This window comes from Alexandromys fortis, unplaced genomic scaffold, assembly GCF_014885135.2.
Source record: "Alexandromys fortis isolate MF-2015 unplaced genomic scaffold, M_Fortis_MF-2015_v1.1 scaffold_0, whole genome shotgun sequence".
Classification (NCBI taxonomy): Eukaryota; Metazoa; Chordata; class Mammalia; order Rodentia; family Cricetidae; genus Alexandromys; species Alexandromys fortis.
The window spans coordinates 23,077,814-23,096,967 of record NW_026067949.1 but is presented as its reverse complement, the minus strand read 5'-3'; the positions used below and the strand labels follow the sequence as shown (position 1 = coordinate 23,096,967).

Sequence of the window (19,154 nt, the reverse complement as noted above, 5' to 3'; positions counted from 1 at the left end):
CTGCTTCCCAAGTGCTGGGATTAAAGGTGTGCGCCACCACTGGGTTCCTTGTTAAGTACTTTGTGTCCTGTCAAAGCCTGATGAACTGAGGTCTGGAGAACTCTGATGTGAGGGTGAGAGACAGAACAGGCTCCCAGAAGGTAAGTTTGCAGGTTTAAGGGCAGAGTAATTGAAATTGCTAAACCAGCTAAGGATGTGGGAAGAAAATCTTGAGGCGATTGCAGTGAATGAAGTAGACATGCAGGCAGGAGGCCTTGCAGGCTGCAGAAATCTCCTAAGCTCCAGGATGGAGACTCCCTCGAGCCTGCCTGGTCTCTTCACACAGTGCCTCACTCTGTCTCATCTTCATTTGGTGCCCATGGGCTACGGAGGAGACAGATGCTGAGTTTGAAACTTGGTGGGAAGATTTTTTTAAAAAAAATCTGACAGCAGTTTTTTTTAAGCATGGGTTTAATAACTTCTTTTAAAAAAGAGTCTGAAATGCAAAATAATAAAACAAAATAAAAAGGAAGAAAAGAAAAGCAAAAGAAAATAAATGAAGTCCAGGAAAGAGAAAATAGGCTTTTAAAATATTTGAGTCGGGATTTCACTGCCCAGCCATGGCTTTCTTAGAACTCGCTGTGTAAACCAAGATGGAATTAAAGGCATGCACAACCACACCCAGCTCCTGAAAACAAGGCTTCCAGTAATCGAGACCAGCCCTGTGTGGTGGTGCACACCTTTAATGTCCTGGAGGCAGAGGCAGGCAGATCTCTGAGTCTGAGGCCAACCTGTTCCTCAGTAAGCCAGGGATTATAGTGATAACCTGCCTCAAAAATAAATAAATAAATAAACAAATAAATAAATGGATGGCTGGTAGTTGAGTAAATAAATAAATAAAGCCATTTTCTGTCCTTGCGCTGTCCCCAGGCTGTTCTCTGGCGCCTGGTCTCACCGTGATTAACTCCAGGGCCACGGGATGCTGAGTGTGCTCACAGCTGTTGAGGAGAACCCTCGTGAGCACAGTTAATAGAGGAAGTAGCAGCAGCTTGGCTTTGCTCAGGGCGTGCAGGGAGCTGCGTGTGGGCTCAGAAACCAGGGAGACGGGCCTCCTCTCTTTCCCAGAACTGGAGCCGCTGTGGGTCCCTGGCTCAGCCCTGCTCTAGGAAGCCCATAAGGAACTGAGCAGTCACGTGTTCATGAGCGGCTCACTCCAGACTGCTTCCCTAACACGTGACCCTCAGGCCACCCAGGGTGCGCTCCCTAGTCTGGGAGTCAGCAGTTCACGGCCTTTCCAGGGGCACTCACTTGAGCAACTCCCGTTTTCCTCCTGGGTAGAAGAAGCCTAGGGTAGACTGTCTGAACCTAATAGCCATCACTTCTCTGACCCTGGGAGAGCTCATTTCATGGCGGCTTGCCTTAGTTTCTCCTTCTGTAAAATGGGCACTACACCTTCTTTTCTTTCTCTTTTTTATTTTTGACACAGAGTTTCCCTACGTATTCCTGGCTGTTCTGGATCTCACTCTTTTAAGCCAGGCTGGCCTTGAACTCAGACACCCACCTGTCTCCCTCCCCAGTGCTGGGATTAAAGCGTGAGTCACCGAGCTCGGCTCTGTACTTGATTTTCTTCAGCGAGCCCTCGTGGTACTTTGGAGTTAGCGTACCTTAGTGGCTTATTATTTGATAGAAGAATGGAGAAATTTCTAGTGAGCAAAAGAAAAACTAACTAAATAAAGAATTCCTCCAAACAGCTACTTCAGATGAGTTCTGCTTTCTCCTTTGTGTCCCATAGTTCTTATGATTAGAGTTTATTATAAAAAGATGTAAGTGTTGTAAAGAGAAATTGTCTTCAGTGCTTAAGAAAAGAAAGAATATTTAAGAATATTAAAAATTGGAACAGAGGGCTGGAGAGATGGCTCAGACATTAAACGCACTGGCTGCTCTTCCTTCCATAAGGCCAGGGTTCAATTCCTGGCACCCACATGGCAGGTCTCAGTTGTCTCTGACTCCATATCCAAGAGGATCTGACACTCTCCTCTGGCCTCTCACACACTTAGCGCACATACATACAGACAAAACATTCAGACACATAAAAAAGTAACAATAAATAAGCAAAATCTTTTTGCAAAAGAATGGAAAAGTTTACAGAAATATGGACTTCTTGTTTCTGTAAAATATCAAAATATTATTGGACATTTGGGGCTTAAAATGCTCATTTGTTCAGAGCTAAATGGGAGGTCGGATGACTCACCACAAGCTGAGAGCAACTGAAGAGCAGGGCTTAGAATGTTTGTCACATAAGTGAGAAAGACGGCAGTGACCACACTGGGTAGACAAACCCAGGCTGTTCTTCAGCCTTTGCGGGGACCATAGGCTATTAGGTTTGGGGGACTTAGGATATTCTTCAAGAGTAGAAGAAACTAACATAATTTTTTTTTTACTTAAAAGATAAATTCATTATTTCAGAAATAGCCTGAGCAAAACTAACACCATGAAAGGAAGTGAAATTTCTAATAAGAAGATCAAGTTTAATTAAGAAAGAAGGACATTTGATTAGAGGGGAACTAAGGAGACAAACAGAAAAGTTAAACGGAGGAATTCAGGTTAACAAAAAAAAAAAAAAAAAAAACCAAAACAAAACAAAACAAAAGCCACCGTCAGTGGAATGAATCTCCCCAGATTGCTGTAGACAAACCTGTGTTCCGTAGTCATGCAGAGGAAGGACACCGTTTATGGACAAGGTGTGTACATCTGTGCCTATTACCTGGAAAACAGTGTGTTGTGTATAAGCTAATCTGCAGACTCCTACTGGGAAAGACCGGAGCTGAGCCACTGGATTTTTACACTGCACATCACTTCACTAAGGTACCCATTGTACCGAGGATGGCTTAGTAGTTATCGGCATTCGACATGGCTCCCTGACGTTAATTGAGCTTCCAAAATCCTGTGTCATGTGAGATATCAGTGAGGCAGGATTTGAGATTCTGTGACTTTAGTTAGTGGGTTGTGTTTTGTTTTTATTGTTTTGATAACCAGATCTCACTTGGTGGTGCATGGCTTTAATCCCAGCACTAGGGAGGCAGAGGCAGGCGGACCTCTGTGAGTTTGAGGCCAGGCTGGTCTATAAGAGCTAGTTCCAGGACAGCCAGGGCTGTTAGTTACACAGAGAAACCCTGTCTCAAAAAAAAAAAAAAAAAAAAAACAATAAATAAATAAAGCAGGCTGAGCAAGTCTTAAGGTGCAAACCAGTAAGCAGCACCCCTCCCTGGCCTCAGCTTCTTTCTTCAGGTTCCTGCCCACTTAGAGTTCTGCACTGACTTCCCCCAATGGACTGTTTTCCAGATATGTAAGTCAAATAAACCCGTTCATCCCCAAGTTGCTTTTGGTCATGGTGTCTTATTACAGCAATAATAACCCTGACTAAGTAAGATATATGGGATGAGCCAAGAATCCTACTGGGTGAAAACAGAATTAATCCTAGGAAGGAGAGGGGACCTGTAATGCTCCTGTTTCAGTAGCCTGAGCTAACCCCCTAGTTCACAGTAGACGGATCTGGTTTTGGGCATGGAGCCTTCTGAAGGCTTCTCCTGTCCTTGCTCCCACAGGCCACCCTCCTCTCCCCTATTCTGCTTCTCAGGTTGGGTCTTCCCATTTTTTTTCTTTCGTCACCGTCACCTTAATCCCAGTTTGATTGCTCTCCTTTACCTCTGGTCCTTGGGCCAGGGACTGATTAGGCCTATCTTTAAATATAGTACATTTCGTAGATTATATTTCAAGGGGCTTGATTACAGAGTGTCAAACACGCTGGTGATTTAATGATAACTTTTAAAATGAATAAACACATGGGTTATTTGAGAAATATTAAGATGTGTGATTGGGTGGGCGGAGTAGAAGAAATGGATTTATTTGTTTTTTGTTTATTTATTGCTTTGATAGAAAGGGATTCTTAGACGTAGGCTGCATTTGGACATTTCTTCTTCTTCTTTTTTTTTTTTTTTTTTTTTTTTTAGTTTTTCGAGACAGGGTTTCTCTGTAGCTTTGGAGTTTGTCCTGGAACTAGCTCTTGTAGACCAGGCTGGCCTCGAACTCACAGAGATCCGCCTGCCTCTGCCTCCCGAGTGCTGGGACTAAAGGCATGCACCACCACCGCCTGGCTGCATTTGGACATTTCTGACATTATTCCATTCTCTTAAAATAAGGAATCCTGCCAGGCCAGTGGTGGTGCACGCCTTTCATCCTAGCACTCAGGAGGCAGAGGCAGGCAGATCTCTGTGTTTGAGGCTAGCCTGATCTACAAAGTGAGTTTCAGGGCAGCCAGGGATTATACACGGAGAAACCCTCCCTTGAAAAACAAAATAAATAAATAAATAAAATAAAATAAAAAGGATCCTACTTCCTGACCCCTTTTCCTCAGGGAACAGCTAATAGGCATGCTCAGTGCTGGCTTGGGAGATGGCTCTGTCCATAAGTGTTCCTCAGCCCACATTAATAAAAGCCAAGCATGATGGCGTGTGCCTCTGACCCGTGTGCCCCAGCAGGTAAAGGGACAGGTTCACTGGCCAACCAGTCTATCCACCTGAACCAGTGAACTTCAGTGAGAGACCCTGTCTCACTGCAGGGCTGGAGGAATGGTACTCAGCATTGGCCTCCGGCTAGGCACACACGCAAACACACGTGCACACAGACACACACATTGCAAATGAATACAACACACACTGGACTACCGTACTGTGCCATCAGGTTGACTCCGGGAGAACAGGGAGAGCCAGCCACTCACTGTCCAGAAACGTGTTGCGTTCTGCGTTTGGTTAGCTCATTTTCTACTTGGAGCAGGTCGAGGGTGGGTGGAGTTGTACTGGTATCTGTGAGGAGATAGAAGTTCCAGGCAGTGTGTGTCTTCACTCTCCAGAAACATCTGTGCTTGGGGAAAGTGGGAGGCAACTGCAGCTCAGAACCCCTGCGTTTTCCATCTTGTGTAGCCCAGGCTGACTTCAACTGAAGTTCATCCTTCCTCGGGCTGCTTCGTGTTAGAACTAGGCCTGAGCTACCACGCCTGGCTGGCTGCGTTGCTCTTGTATTTTAAATGTTGATCTTAGAAAGCTCTGAATGCATTTAGAGAGGGATCTTAGGGTTCTGCACTTCCCCTTCCTTCCTCTTCTTCCTTCTCCCTCCTCCTCTTCCTTTTTCTTTTGGACCTATAGCCCAAGCTACCCTTGAGCTCACTCCTGTGCGCCATCTCACTAGGTGCTGTGTAGGGCTGGAGTTAGAACCCAGGACTTCCAGCACTCTGTGGATGGAGCTACGTCCTGAGCCTGGGCCTGCATCTTCTATGTGGTGAATCCAGATTGTCTTATGCTGCTGAAATTTCTGTCAGATTCCGACCCTGTTAGGAAATTCCTGGGGATTGTGCAAACTACGAGGGCTCCGGGTGTTTGGCCAACAGCATTTTGGCTGACTCATCGGGCTCTCAACTGTGTGCCTCTCTGAGAGTCTGAGGAAAATCAGAGCGAAGGCAACGTTCCCAAAGTGAGCGTGTGGTCGGGAGCTACTGGGTGGAGAATGTTCCCAAAGTGGGTGGGTGGCTGGGAGTGATTTCACAGACCCGATTCTCATGGCTGTCCAGTTAGAAGTAATTTGGAAGGGAAAAGAAAGGTAAATATTAAGATAGTCTTAACCATTTTTTTTTTTAAGATTACTTAGTTTTGGTTTGTTGTGCACGGGCATCAGCTTGGGGCCTATTTTGTGCCATCAGACAGAACTGGGAACTGAGGAATCACAGGCAAGTGTTCTTTCTTCCACAGTAAATGCTGACTTCGAAGGCCACAACCCCTGCTTCATGCTAACAGGCTTCCCGATTTGGGTGGGGCCCTGCAAGATGATGGGGTGATAGCCAATGAACCTCAGACAGATTTTGCTGAGTCAGGACTTTGCCTTCGTGCTGGTTGCCCGTGGTGAGCTGCCAAATATGATTGTTTGGGCACAGCCTCTACACAGTTCTGAAGTGGGAGATGTTTGTGGGGAGATGTTTGTAAGCACTGGCTCAACACCTGACTTTCCTTCTTCTTTTTGCTTTTTTTTAGATTATTGCAATTAAATTTTATGGTACAACTTCTGTTTTCATTTTCCTTTTTAGTTTTTTCTTTAGTGTCCAAAACAGTATTGCTTTTTCTTACTGTAGGTAGAATCTCATCCTTCTTTCCTCTACCTCTCGAATGCCAGGGTTAGAGGGATGCATCACCATGCCTGGTATCATTTTCATACGTGTGTGCCATTGTATTTTGCTCATATTCTGCCCACAGCCCCCTGTAGCATGAATATACAAAACCCAAAGCCAGATATAGAGGTTAAAGCTGAAGACCAAAGAAGCATAACAGTCAGTCACTAGAGAGACCTTTTACATCAACCAATGCTCAGACTGAAGGGGAATCCTCAGACTGCCTAGACTTCACTGTGTCTCCAGCAAATCTCAGACTCCACACTCTAGTGAGTTCCTGTCTCCTCCCCTTTATATTCTTCTCTCTGTCCAGTCAAATCGCTTCTGTCTCCCCCTCCCTTGTGCTGGGCTTAAAGGTGTGTGACTCCCAAACTCTGGGATTAAAGGTGTGAGCCACCACCATCTGGATCTGTTTCTGAATAGAGTGTAGCTCAAGTGGCCTTGAACTCACAGAGATTCCTCTGCCTCTGTTCCTGAGTCTTGGGATTAAATGTGTGTGACACCACTGCCTGGCCTCTAGTGGCTTAGCATTGCACCCTGATCTTCAGATGAACTTTATTTATTAAAATACAAATAAATATCACTACACCCTCTCTTTCCTGAAATAGTCCTGTTTTTGCTTGCATGTCATGTAAATATCATAAAAAATGAAGTACTTGGGGCTGGAGAGATAGCTCTGTGGTTAAGAGCATTGCTTGCTCTTCCAAAGGTCCTGAGTTCAATTCCCAGCAACCACATGGTGGCTCACAACCATCTGTAATGAGGTCTGGTGCCCTCTTCTGGCCTGCAGACATACATGCAGACAGAATATTGTATACATAATAAATAAATACATAAAGTATTGATTAAAAAAACAAAAAAATGAAGTACTTGTCTTTGTATCTGGCTTATTTTAATTAACATCATCATCTCAAGTTTCATCCACTCTTCTGCAAATGACATTTGTCTGTTCTTTCTCCATTGCATCTATGTAGGTCTTTTTCTTCATCGATTTGCTTGGGGCTGGGTATCTAGAATGATTCCATTTGGCTGTTGAGTGTGGAGACACAACTAACACAGGTGGGCTAGACTCTGGAGTGCTGACTTAGAGGCCACCTGGGTCAGGTGGTCATCCTGCTTTCCACAGTGGCCATGCCTTTTCATTCTCGGCTGACTCTCTCTTGTGATTTTATTAAGCTACTAGGTTGTGTCCAGTGCCATCCCAGTGCTAAGGTGAACAGAGACAATAACCCTGAGTCCATAGAGGCCACTGCTGTGGACAGCTAAGTACTGTGAGAAGGCTTATTAGCAACATGGGGCTGAAGAAGGGGGGTAGGAAAAGGGGTGTGGGAGAAGTGGGAGGAGTAGCTGATTTAGGTTGGGAGGAAAGGGCTTCTTTGAGCAATTGGCATTTGACTGAGTGAGACTGGAGGAGTTGAGTTAGCTCTAGCTACTGGTGAAATAAAATGCTGCTGACCATGTTATTGGTAAAAGTAAAACGCCACAGGTCCCCACGTGGCTGCAGTGAGCAGCGGGCCACGAGGAGCTGTGGTGGTAAAACGTAGCGGTTCCCCCAGGTGGCCCATGGACCATAAGGGACACCAGATCTCAGGCAGGGAGCCACATGGCAAGCGAGAGACAGATGGATAGGCATGCCATGCAGAGTGAGGTTGGATATTTATTTAGCAGGTTATGGAGGGGAAAGGGGAAGGGGGAAGGGGGAAGAGCAGAGAGAGAGAGAGGCAGAGAGAAATAAAGAGGCAGGGGAAGGGGAGAAGTAGGGAGGGAGTGGGTGGGGTTTGTCTCTTAAAGGGACAGGACAGACCATTACATTCCCATCTCTTTTTTATAATGAAAAGGCGGGAGGTTAGGTTAGGCACAACAGGTTAAAGGAATTGGAACAGTAGATTCTCAATACTGCTTCCTGCTTATTTGTGGGTGTCGTCTTGAGGGGAGAACCTGAGAAAGCTGGGTGCTGGTCACATCCTGGTTTGCACCTGTTCGGTGTTTGTGGTATGGAAATGTCTGGTGCCTCTTATACCTGTGTAAGGTACTGGCAGAACAGAGGACAAAGTTAAGTTTAGGAAAAAAACTTTTTTAGGACCAGGGAATTGAGAGGGGTATATCTGACCTGTTTAAGGTGGATCCTTTAATTTGGCTCCCTGGAACTCACAAGAATGTTTGGATTTGTGAAAACATAAGTTTTAAACATATGCATTGTATAAACAGTAGCGTATTTATGTCAGAATGACTGTGGCAGATGTTTTTGCACAATGAAAAGTATTTTTAAGACTGGAAAGCAGCATGAGAGAGAAATTTGATAACTTGTATTTGTCCTCACACCTTTATAACTTGCAGGTACACACCTTAATAACTTGTATTTGTGTTTTACTGAAATTTGTTTGTTGAGGTTGTCCTTTTAAACTGACAAAACCTCTCAACTGTCAAACTGCATCAAAGATCTTTGAGAAGGATAAAATTTTACCTGAGGGGGTTATTGATTAAAAAACAACAGAGAACTTACTGAGCTACTCCCCAGGGTACTCCATGGTCACTGAGGGTTGAATTTGCCTTTTGCTGTTTAGCGTAGGGCCTGCCAGGCTCCAGAATATCCTGTGAGCTAAGAAATCTGTAGGAAGACAAACCTACCTTGATCTGAGCAGCTAGGCTGTTGATTCCAGCAATTCTGTCCACTGTCTGGAGATCTTCAGTTTAGATGAAAGGCAGTTTTTCCCAGTGGTCAGCGCTTGGCAGTTGAAAAAAAAATTGTGGATGGACGTTGTTTTGTGCCCATTTGTCTTCTGTCTTCTTTGGAGGAACTAGAGTGCTGCTGCTAGGAGCCAACCTGTCTCTTTTTGTTATGAAAAGTTTTAATAATTAAATACTTAAATGCCATATTCCCCAGATCTCTGAGCAGTTGAAGGCTGTTTGCCAGGTATAGATGAAATATATATATATATACACACACACACAGTATACAGTATAGAATCTGCCTGGAGAGCTGGGTCTGAGCTTGACCGCATTGGTTCTCCAGTTAATGGGTAAGATTTACACTCGTAAAAAGACAGAAAGAAGAAAAAACTGCTTGCAATAGAAGGTCAATGGCAGAACTGACAATAGTAGAGAACACGTAATCCATTTTAAATCAGGGTTGGATTCCATATATAGTGTTTTTTTGTAAGAGACTTAGAGACTTAAAAGTACAAACCAATTTAAAACATGAGACTTATTGCTTTGTAGTCTGGAATGAGATACAATGGACAAGACAATTATAATATTTAACAGCAAACATAGGTGTATTTATATACACATGTATACAAAGACACAGTGAACAGGAACTGGGCCAAGTGGATACTCTTTGTGGCCCTAACAAAGGCATGCCACTATGTAAAACACACATGTAACAGAGTCAGCACTGGGGGACCAGGCAGGGAATACTTCAGTAAAGATGGCGGAACTTGGTCACCTGACCGGGCTCTCAGTTAAGAAGTGAGGGGGGAAGGAGGGAAGGGGAGAAAGGAGAAGAGCAGAGAGAGGCAGAGAGGGGGAAGGGGAGAAGTGGGGAGAGGGGAGGCAGTAGCTGCCTCTTCAGGAGAGAGAGGGGAAGGGAAGAGACTCAGACTGGAAGCAGGAAGGAAGATCTGCCTGTGTAGGCATTGGGGGTAGTGGGCGGGGCTTATCTCTTAAAGGGACAGGACAGAGCAGCATCTTTCATTTCTACAAAGGATTAGCTTAGAGGAGAGAAGTAAAAAAGCAATCAAAGATGAGTCACAAACTGGCGTTTCTCTACATACTGGGCAACAGTGGAAACCATTCTCCCCTTTGGCCTTTTCTCTCCCTTCTCTCCTATTCCCCTCTCCCTCCCTTTCTTTTGACCAAAGGCTTTTCTAACTCTTCTTTAGACACTCCATCCTCCTGTCTCCACCTCCTAAGTGCTAGGATTACAGGCATATATCACAACACTTGGCATTTCCCCAAGTCGTTTCAATGTGGGGCTATTTGAATCATGCCAGAATCCAACCAGCACCCACATACACTATTGTGCCCGATACAATTGCCAAGTTTGCTCTTTAAAAGAAAGAGGTCTCAAGCTGGATTTGACAGTTGGTGCCTGCAACCCCAGCTCTTGGGCAATTGAGGCAGAAGGATCAGGAATTAAAGATCATCTTGCTACATGTTAGAAGGCCGTCTTGGCCACATGAACAACAGTTGTCTCAGAAGAGGGAAGGAGACAGGAAGGGATGTCTGGGTGTGGCTGCTAGATTGTCAGGTGTCACCTCGGGGATGGTGATAAGATAAAATGGATCACGGGACACTCAAGGTGGGACTGAGGTCCCTTATCACATTTCTGAGGTAAATTCTTTTGTGCCATAAACATTTTTGGTCCTTAGGTTCAGAGAGACACTTTTTTTTTTTTTTTTTTGGACATAAGATCTGGTGATGGGTAGCCCAGCCTCCAACTCTGCTCTTCTCCCAACTGAGTCTTCCATGGACTGTATTGTGTGCCGCTGCGCCTGTTCAGAGATGAACCCCTAAGCTGTTGGAACAGCTCTCTGGAGTCCATTGTTTCTGTGTGAACTCACAGACACCAGATCCCTCATACACCTGCTTTCTCAGCGGCAGAACAAAGGCCCCCACGGGCCTCTGATCTCAGAGACTGGCTTGCAGAGGTAGCTCACCTACCACGGTCACTCTGGGATTTGACAAATACGTGAGCTTTTATTATTAGAAGAAGGACTTGAGGCAGACCTAAGGAAGGACTTGAGGGTGTTGTTGAAACTAATTTGATTATAGGATTGACCTCAGGTAGAGTGAGAGCCTTCCACTTTTCAAATGTTAAGTGTTGACGAGGGGTAGACCCTGCTTTGGGGGTGGGGCAGGTAGATACTAACATGAATATGCATACTTATGGTAATTTCAATGTAAGAAGTGTGGGAAGGAATGGAGCGTAGGGCCATAGGGCGTATTGACAGGCTCTTTTAATTTTTTGAAAAGGCTTATGTATACAGTATTCTGTAGGCAACTATGCCTGCGCACCAGAAGAGGGCACCAGATCTCACTAAGGATGGTCGTGAGCCACCATGTGGTTGCTGTGAATTGAACTCGGAACCTCTGGAAGAGTAGCCAGTGCTCTTAACCACTGAGGACAGACTCTCTAAAAAGAGTAGTGAGAAGCCAGCATGGTGACTCACACCTCCATGTGTGGGTGCCAACAGGCTCGTGACAGTCAGTGGATGGCTCTCAGGAGCTCTCCTTCCATCATGGGCTCTGGGAATCCAAACGAGGTCTTCAGTCTTGCACAGTAAGGGTTTTGAGCCATCTTGCCAGTTCTTCCCTTGTGAAACTGGCCTCCCACTCAGGGCCCTCTGATTCAGCCCTTCCCACTTTCCCCTCGTTGTTGGGATTGCATGCAGTCTGTGCTATTGCCCTCAGTAACATTTTCCGTATAAAACAGTTGTTAAAGACCGGGAGAGATGAAGACTTCCGGCTGCTCTTCCAGAGGATCTGGGTTGATTCTCCACACCCTCATGTGGGCTTACAACCATCCGTAACTCCAGTGTCGGGGAATATGACCTCCTCTCTGGCTTCCCTGAGCACAGACACATGTATGGTGCACATACATATATGCAGACAAATCACCTATACACATAAAATAAAAATTAACAAAAACCTTTTTAAAGAGTGTTCAGCTAGGCATGGTGGGGCACGCTTGTTATCTTGATACTTGGGAGGTAGAGGCACGAGGATCAGGGGTTCAAGGCAAGCTTCAGCCACATAGCCAATTCAAGGCCAGCCTAAGCTACATGCATGAGACCTTTTATTTTGGGTATTTATTTTTTTTTGTGGAGTTTGTTTAGGGTGCATTCTTCAGAAACATGAGCAATTTGGCCTCCTTTCTTCCTTCCCACCCATCCCCCATTTGTGTGTACATTTATTTTGTTTTGTTTTAGGAGACTGGTCTCTCTCTCTCTCTCTCTCTCTCTCTCTCTCTCTCTCTCTCTCTCGACAGGGTTTCTCTGTAGCTTCGGAGCCTGTCCTGGAACTAGCTCTTGTAGACCAGGCTGGTCTCAAACTCACAAAGATCCACCTGCCTCTGCCTCCCAAGTAATGGGATTAAAGGCGTGCGCCACCATTGCCCAGCTGAGACTGGAGTCTCTTATAGCCAAGGCTGGTCTCAAACTCTGTAGCTAAGGATAAACTTAAACTCTTGGTCTATTTCCACCTTCTAAATGCTGGGGTTAGAGGCCTGGGACACCAACAAGGCTTCCATCTTTCCCTTCCTAAACAAATGTCAAGCATTGCCCCCGACACCTGGATTCCCCATGTTACTTTAAAAACAAAGTCGAGTACCACTTGGTTACTTTTGTTTCCTGGGTGCAGAGGTATCCCGGCACTGCTGAGTCACACCCGCAGACGGCAGAACCAGAACGTGCAATCCTGCTTTCCGGGCACTGACTTGTGTGGGCTCTGACTTGCTTGCTTCTGATAGGCTGTCTGGCTCCACCTTGCCAAAGTGAAAGTAGCTATCCAAATATTACAATTCAATAGCAGTGAACACTGAGATTAAGTTATCTATTCAATCTGTCAACCTCAACCCGTACCATTTTGGGACAATCCAGTTTTCAAATGCCCTTAGCCCAGAACAGGTTGTGTCCCTCACAGAGACGCAGGTGGCCTCCCCACCCTCAGGCCTCCTGGTGGGCATCTGTACACAGGCTGAGCTTGCTGCCTGCTTTTGTGTTCAGGAACCACAAGAGGGCGGCTTGCCCAGAGAAACCAGGTAAGAAAGTACTGTTCTTCGGAGGGTGGAGGAGACTTTGGACTTTTTCTAAACGGTTCTTGCATAAAGAAGCCTTTTTACGTCCGAGGTCACTCTTGTGCACACAGAGAGAGGATGTGCTCAGGATAAGGTTAAGAAGAGCTCTTTCCTGCATATACTTCCCCCTTTCTTTGGATATAAATATCCACCTCCTCATGTGGTGTTCTCCTCCACCCCCATCTTCCTTACCTTCAGTCTTTATTGCGGCATCGTTTATAGCTCATCCACTGTGTGCGTGAGTGCATGCGTGCGTGCGTGTGTGTGTGTGTGTGTGTGTGAGTGTGTTCTCTTGAGTGTTTGTACCTGGAAGCCAGGTGTCTTACCCATTTTTGGAGGCTATCACTGCAGACAGCACATTTTGGGGGTCTCTCCCTGCACACAGCACAGCACTCTGTTGGCTAGACTGGCTGACCAGTAGACACCAGGGATCTGCTTTTCTCTGCCCACTCTTCCGCTTCCCCTTTACCCCTCCCCCAAGTTTTAAGGTGACTAGTGTCTGTGGCTTTATATATATAATATATATAATATATATATGTATATATATATATATATATGTGCTGGGAGCTGAGTGTCACCTTGTAGCTTTGGCTTTGCTTGGAGCTCTGCGTAGCCCAGGCTGGCCTCAAATTTACTGTGTCTTTGTGTCTTTCCTGACTCAGCCTTCCGTGCTTGACTGGCAGGCGCCAGCTTCCTTGCCTGGCTTCTCTTAAGTCTGAAAATTCTATGTTCATTCACAAATCTTACTTTTCAACACGTGATCTTAGCCCAAATGCTGAGAGCCTGGGAGAGAGCCAAGGAAATCAAACCCAGCATATCCCCAGATAATATTTAGGTTTTTAACCCTTTGTTACCTTGTTTGTTGTTTTAGTCTGGCTCGTGTTCACTGAGCGGGGGAACAATCTTTAGTTACACGATAATTAGTTTCTCGTTTGTTGTTTAATGTTTATCTGTGCTTTAATTAGCATTCGTTGTGCTTACATATTTAGACTAATTAACTCTAGGAATCCTTCCTACGAGGGAAATCTGCTTTCTGCCCTGCAAACTGACAGATATTCGAGGAAAGAGGCCGCAGTCACGCTTGAGTGGCGGCAGAGAAAGGACATTTATTTCTGATGGCTAAGGTAGTTTTTAAAGAAATACATTTTCCCACATGGGTACATGACCAAAACCCCAGCACTTAGGAGGAGGGACAGAGAGAACAGGAGTTAAAGGTCAGCCTCGGCTATGTAGTTCTAGCCTAGCCTGGGCTAATAATCAAAACCGTTCCCACGTTTGTTTCCTTCCATCTGTTTCTCCTTCCCTTTCTTCCTCTTCTCTTTTCTTCCTCTTCTCTTTTCTCCTCTTCTCTTTCTCCCTTACTCTAAAAGGCAATGCTCCCACGTCTGCCTATGATGCCTTGGGCAGTGTCTGCACTGCTATGGTCGAGCACACTGACCTCTTGAGTTCCACAACTCTTCAACCTCAAGCGACCCTGCACCCGCGTCCCTCAGCCCTCCTCCGCATTGTGGCCAGCGTGCTCCTCCATGTGGTTCCAGGAAGCCAGTCTCCCTTCTCAGTTAGAAGTCTTCAGCAGCTTCCTGTGCTGTCAGATAGGAACTCCGGTTCCTCCGCTCATTCCGGCCCACCGTCCATCCCACTTGCCTGAGTACCATTCTCTTCTGTCCTGCCCTCCCCCATGCGCTCTGGAAAACATTCTCTCTCCACCCTTCATCCTTGTCTCTCGGACACATTGGCTCATCCCTTAGGACTTGACTCTTGGCTCCCTTGATTAGTCCAGCTAGAGAAGTCCTGCCTTCCTGGTTTCCTTTCGAAGCTTCTTGCACATGGTAGCTGGCCTCCTGGTTTTATAATGGTCTCTCTGCAATTCTTTGTCATAGTAATCTGCTCCCACCTAGAGAACAGTGACTTTGTCTTTCTGACTCAACATGTCTAGCCTAGGACCTGAAAATATATGCATTTTATCCACAGTTGCTGTTCCCTGGGTTTGGCAAAAAGGCCTGGTGTATGATCGGAGTTCATTTAATATGTGTTGAAAGTGTGAGTGGTGGATGTTTTTAAATGTCCTGAAATGGTTTAGTCCAAGAATTGTGGATTGAAGAGCCATCACTGTAATCAAGTCAAGGTTATATTCTATGTGACCTTATGGTATCACAGAGTTTCTAAATTTAATAGTCGCAGATAGAGTGTGTCCCCTTCCTTTGCCTGCTTTCCACCCCAGTCATTTAATTGCAAACAGCCCCCTCTGCTCATCTTTGTTGGCCTGCTGGTCCTGAGACATGTTGTGGGAGTGTGGGAAGTTGGCACTGATTGGTTCTTTTGGGGTATAGGAAGAAAATATCTAGACGATGAGCTTCGACAGCAGGAGTTGGTGTCCCCATAGTTGTCGATGCTGGAATTCAAGATCAGAGCGTTCACAAATTGGGGTTTCCAGTGTCCTCTCTTCGGCTTGCGAGTGGCTACCTTCTTTAATATTAAACACATTTATTTGTTGTTGGGTGGCAGGGCATGCATGGAGGTCAGTTCTTTCCACCGTGTGGGGCCTAGGGATCAAACTCAGTTCTGGTAGAAACCATCACGATGACCCAAGATGGCTGTCTTCTTGCTGTGTCATCTGGTGGCCAGTGACCTCATAACTCATTATGTCAGGACTCGTCCCAGTGATCTTATTTAACTAGGATCTGATCTCTATACAGCCCCCTTCTGAGCCACTGAGGGGGCTTCAGCCAATGAGGCAGCAGGACTTTATCCTGTGTGAGGCAGGGCTTCAGCTTCCATCAATGAGACAGCAGTACTGTTTATCCTGTAGGAGGCAGGGGCGGGGCTTCAGCCAATTGGCAGCAGGACTATGTATCCTGTATAAGGCAGGGGCAAGGACTCTCAGCACCTGTGGTTGCTTCCTTGTATCCAATTCCTGTTTTATAACATGTCAATAAAGAGGAGCCCAGGAACCTTCTGGGAGAGCCCAGTGTCTTCCAGTCAAATTATCTCTACTCCAAGTGCTTTGGTCTTGGGACCATCTTAAGAAACTAATGTTTCAAAATGCCGGGTAGAACTTCTGTGTTTTTCTGTCTGAAAATCTGTCCCCTTGTTTTGATCTTTTGGGAAGCTGGCCTGTGGGCTGCGCACTTCCTTTGTCGAGGGTTTGGTGGACTGGGAGATAAAAGCCAGGTAATGACATGGCACCACCTCCGTTTGCTGTAAGCAAACAGTCGGGTTCTTTATTACCCTTGAAATGGGCACTCGTGACACAGGTTGGACTCAGAGAAGCGAGGCCTTGCCAAGTGTCTGTGGGTCAAAGTTCTTTCAAGAAACAGTATGCTAATCAAAAGTTCAAGCTTAGTTAGCCTGGCCCCTGCATGGGGAGAACTTTGGAATAAATGATTACTGAGTTGGAGCGGGAGGTATCACACTTCATAACTCCTTCCTCAGAGGCTGGCTGCAGGAGCGAGGCTCTTGCCACACCGATACATTCTCCGTGGAGTGGTATTATAAAATAAAACCTGCTGCGCAGAACCTGGCTACTCAGAAGGGTTTTAGTGGCCATAAAATGCTGAACATTAGGGAGGGCTCTCTGTGTGAGCAGAAAAGCCCGCTGTAAAGGGCTTGCGAAGCCGGAGGACTATATAGACCCCTTACCCATCTTGATGTCTCTCACATACAATCACAACACTTGGGAACTGGAGGCAGGAAGATCGGGAGTTCAAGGCCAGCCTCGCCACACAGTAGGTTAGAAGTCATCCTGGGCTGTATGAGACCTGGTCACAATGCAAAGCAAGATAAGACAAATGCCCAAGACTACCCAGTTTGCAGGCAGTAGAGCTGAGTTTGTCACCTTGTTGAATCTGTAGGGCTCTCCTCCCGATTCTTCCTCTCCTTGTCGGAGTGAGACGTTTTCCCCTTGAATGTCACACAGCTAATATGAGTAGCATTGTAAACCCGTCAAAAGGATGTCATTTCTTTTCTTGGGAGAAATGTCTCATAACGCTTGGTTATATTCCTGGTATGAATGAAGACACCATGTTTTGCTTCTCTTCTCTGCCATTCTTATCAGCAGTTCTTTAAAAAAGCAAACAAACGAAAGAGCTTTCTATTACACTTCTTTCTTTTCCATGTATAATGTGTGGGGTGGGTGAGGGTGGGGAGCGTGTCCCATGGCCTACTCTTGGAGGTCAGAAGAGGAGGGGTCATTTCTCTGCTTCCATCAGCTCAGTCCTCAGGACTGAATGCAGGCTGTCGGATCAATGGCTAGCCCCATTACTCTCTGAGTTTACTGGCTGCTTCTTCTTGCTGGCCCCTATCAGGGGTTCTTGATAGACTCCTCGTTAACATGTTTGGGTTACTAATGTCATCTTCTCCATTTCACAGCTCAGGTAACAAGGAAATTAGAAGGACACCTTGCTCTGGGCCACCCAGCCCACTCGGCAGTTCCCCAGCTCACTGAAGTTTGGTAAGTTAAAGTGGCTTCACCTTGACCACTGCTCGGATGAACAGAGTACAAGTGTCCTACCGCTGTTACCTCTGCCGCTGCCTCAGCCGCCTCCCCAGTTTTTCAACTAAGTCTCTATCATTTGCTTTTATCAATAAAGTCATGGGAGTCAGATGCTGGGGTGAAAACCTGCTAGCTCAGAGAGGCAGAGAAAGTACCCAGCTGACTTTCCTCCTCTGCCAGCGTCCCAGAAAGAGGACTCTTTCCTATGCTGTTTGAAACAAAACTCCTTCAACCCGATGTCCCTCCCTTCTACTTCCTGTGCCTCCCCCACCTCTCAACCTCCCCTCGCTCTCTATGGTTACTTTCAGTCAACTCGTTGCTTACTCTGCCTCTTGACCCATGGTTGGTTTTATTTAAATAACGCAATCTCAGGGTTCACGGTGTGTGCAGATATCCTGCAACACCCAAATCACCTTGTTTTGTTTTTACTAAATATCCCAGGCAGAGTCCCCTGTATGTTTGTAAACACCAATGTCCCAATAAGAGTGGAAAAAGGAATGATTTGTCTGTTTTGCTTAGTACTGTTTTAATGGGCACATTTAGTGGTGAGTTCATACTTTGACTTTCATTGGATTAGCCTTAACTCGGCAATGCCACCCTCAGGACACCCCTACCAATCAACCTAAGACGTCTGCATTTGGGGTGTACCTCATGGAGACTTAGATTCTAGGAATCCTTAAATAACCCACATGAAGTGTTCATAGGGTGCAGTGCACCTTTTTGGGGGGTTCCTTTGCTCTTAGGCACTGATCAAAGCCAGATCTTTCAGATCTTTTCAGCATGTTTATAATCTCTCTCCAGCACCTGCCTCTGAGAATTTTACCTTAGTCTGAGATCAGAGCCATCAGTTTCCAAGCAGAAGAAAACCTGAACTTTTAGTATGAACTATTTGTTTCTTCTTTGGCTATAACTTAAACAACAATACTGTGTGTGTGTGTGTGTGTGTGTGTGTGTGTGAGAGAGAGAGAGAGAGAGAGAGAGAGAGAGAGAGAGAGAGAGAGAGAGAGAGAGAGATGCAGGGGAGTCAGAGTTTCTGATGGGAACTTCAGATTACATAGTTGAACATCTTGAGTCCTGACCCTTTCCAAACAATTGTCTTTTAGACGCCGCCATTCCAAGGAAATTCATGGATTAGGAGATAGGTAATCTACTAGTTGAAAATGTGAGCTGTGTTTGAAATGGAGAAAAAGTGAGCACATAGGACAGTTCTAACTTTTAATTTTGTGTGTGTGTGTGTGTGTATGTAGGGGCGCATGCATGCATGCCCTGTCATGTATGAAGGTCAGACAACCACTTTCAGGGATGGCTCTCTCCTATCATTTTGGTCCCAGGATCAAACTCAGGTCCTCCGGCTTGGTGGCAATCACTCCGTGTCACCAGGATTTTTGTTGCTGTGGTGGTGGTTGTGGTTAAGTGGCTGGCTGGTCATGGTCCTGAACTGAAGCTCAGCCAGTGAAATGACAAAGCTCTCAGGAACAGCTTTCCATACAGCCCCTAAACTCGGAGAACGATTCTTCAGAAAACAACCCTCTCTTTTCATTTCCAGAAGGCATCTGGAAGTGAGGGCCCTCACGTTGCACAATCCGTGTGGCCTATAATGAGGGAAACTTGGTAAGAGCAAACATCCCCAAAGGTCAGACAGAATCGAGCAGACTGTCTTTTGTTTAGCTGTG

The 19,154-nt window shown here is 45.8% G+C and overlaps 1 protein-coding gene across 5 annotated transcripts in view; it reads left to right on the top strand.

The window, feature by feature from the left end:
* Rbm47 (RNA binding motif protein 47) overlaps nt 1–19,154 on the top strand; it is a 136,847-nt gene that overhangs the window by 40,563 nt on the left and 77,130 nt on the right. For all 5 annotated transcript variants that reach the window (XM_050149880.1, XM_050149879.1, XM_050149882.1 and 2 more), the window contains one exon: nt 17,358–17,439. The gene's annotated coding sequence lies outside the window, so the exon portion shown is untranslated. The remainder of the gene's footprint in view (nt 1–17,357; nt 17,440–19,154) is intronic.